The sequence below is a fragment of the Apium graveolens genome, chromosome 8 (genome assembly GCF_009905375.1).
Source record: "Apium graveolens cultivar Ventura chromosome 8, ASM990537v1, whole genome shotgun sequence".
Lineage (NCBI taxonomy): Eukaryota > Viridiplantae > Streptophyta > Magnoliopsida > Apiales > Apiaceae > Apium > Apium graveolens.
This window is the reverse complement of record NC_133654.1, coordinates 155620595-155622849: the sequence shown is the minus strand read 5'-3', so window position 1 is coordinate 155622849 and position 2255 is coordinate 155620595. Positions and strand designations below refer to the sequence as shown.

The window sequence follows — 2255 nt, the reverse complement described above, 5'->3', positions numbered from 1 at the left end:
CTGATTCTTGTGGGCTTTTGATTGGAGGAATTCTACTGCACAAGGGCTGCTATATATACCTAAATAAAGGTCGTTTTTCAGAAGGAGACATACCAGAGCACAAGGAGAAGGCGTAAGAAGACCGTTTTAGCACAATTCAATGAAGGCAAAAAAGACCTAGTTTATTCTTGTGATTCTTTGTTCTAAGTTGTCACTTTGGATGCTAGTTTTCTTATTCGTGAACCTATACTCTTATTTCGTACTTGGTTTAATATTTATTCAGTATAAAGACTACGTTTATTAATACCATGCTTTCATTGGAACCCACGTTGATGATGAGTCCGATTATGGGCGAATCGTTATCATGGGTTTCTAACGGATTTATATATGGATTTCTTTAGTTAATTTGTTTCGATGCCTTAGTGTGTGGTGATTATATGATAACCTAGTATTGGTTGTGCTTATTCGTCTTATGAGCATGACGAACTTATAAGATAGCATGTTAATCTTTATGAAGCGATAGTGAATTTAAGGATTTAGAACTTGTCATGCTAGCATAGGTTCATGTGTTACTGTTATGCATGATTCATAGTTAATTTTAACCATCTTACTTGCCCTATGTAATCATAATAGATAACTTGTGCATTAAGCCATTATGTTGTCAAATTCTATAGACATATAGGGTCTCAATATAATTGCTGTCTGTTCAGCTTCTATCTCTTTAGTGGATGTCTTGTAGTATGTTATTCGTGCAACGAAAGTTAGCGTTTAGCAGTTTCGTGTTGTCTGATTAGTGTCATCACCATTACATGCTAAAGTTAAGAATAATAAGGCTATTGAATGAGGTATTTAATAAAGTTAGAATCCCATATTTGTGTTATATATTATTCAACTCTCCTTAATCTCTTAGTTAATGTTTTCTAGTATAATTCTCAATATTTAATCATAGTATAATCAAAACCTAATTTGTTATTCGTCTTGGCATTGAATAATAGCCATATAACTGTTGCATAAGTGCATAAATCACAAGGTTAACCTAAACTAGTGCTTGTGGGAACGAACTAGAAATAATTTTATATTACTTGTGATCGCGTATACTTGCATGAATTATTAGCGCGTGCTTAGCGACTAACAAGTTTTTGGCGCCGCTGTCGGGGACTCGCTGTTAACTTTTTGTTTATGTATTTTTCATCAGTGATCGTAAAAGTTTATTGACTCAAACATTGTTACTTACCTACTTTTTTCCTTGTCGTGTTTCAGGTACTCTAGCGAGCATGTATGCATACGCGTTCGCGGGCTCATAAAAGAACTCTGGATCAAGCCGAGGAAGAAGCTTTAGTGGTTCGAAGGGAAGTTTTTGAGGACGAAAAGAAAGTAGAAGAAGAAGAGAAAGTCGAGGAACCAACTTTAATAGAGATGGGAGATCACGCAGAAATTTATAAGGCTTTGATGGACTATTCTCAGCCTAAGATCAATGATATTCAGTCAAGCATAATCAGACCAACCATCTCGGCTAACACTTTTGAGATCAAGTCACGCACGATTCAAATGATACAGAACTCAGTTCAGTTTGGGGGGTTCTCCTACAGAAACCCCAACATGCACATCATGGATTTTATCAAGATCTACGACACTTTCACGTTCAATGGGGTGACTGAAGATGCTATCAAGCTGCGACTCTTCCCATTCTCTCTGAGGGATAAGGCAAAGTGTTGGTTACATTCTCTACCACCAGAAATGGGAGGATCTTGCTTAAAAGTTTCTCACTAAATTCTTTCGTATGGAGAAGACTGCTGCAATCAGGATTGCTCTTACTCAGTTTGTACAACAAACTGGAGAATCTCTATGTGAGGCTTGGGATCGATATAAGGAGATTCTAAAGAAGTGCCCACACCATGGCATGCCTGATTGGATGATTATAAACTGTTTCTATTATGGTTTGGGCGCTCAGTCTAGACCTATGCTCGATGTAGCATCTGGTGGATCCTTATGGGCCAAAAGCTATAATGAAGCTTATGAGTTGATTGAGCTAATGACAGCTAATGAATATCAGAATCCTACGCATAGAATGTTACACGACAAAGTAGCAGGAATTCTGGAAGTGGATACCGCTATTGCTATAGCTGCTCAACTTCAAACTTTGACGATGAAAGTGGACTCTTTGGCTAATTATAGAGTTAATCAATCACTAGTATGTGTGAGCTTTATGCGGGGGCACATGACACTGAGCAGTGTGCTATTTCTAGTGAATTAACTCAATTTGTGAGCAACTTTCA

The 2255-nt window shown here is 37.3% G+C and overlaps 1 non-coding gene across 1 annotated transcript; it reads right to left on the bottom strand.

Moving 5' to 3' along the window:
- Positions 1-1774: 1774 nt before the first annotated feature.
- On the bottom strand, positions 1775-1881 carry LOC141682158 (small nucleolar RNA R71). Its single transcript, XR_012559560.1, has one exon. It is a non-coding gene; the product is annotated as a small nucleolar RNA R71 (small nucleolar RNA).
- Positions 1882-2255: the final 374 nt, after the last annotated feature.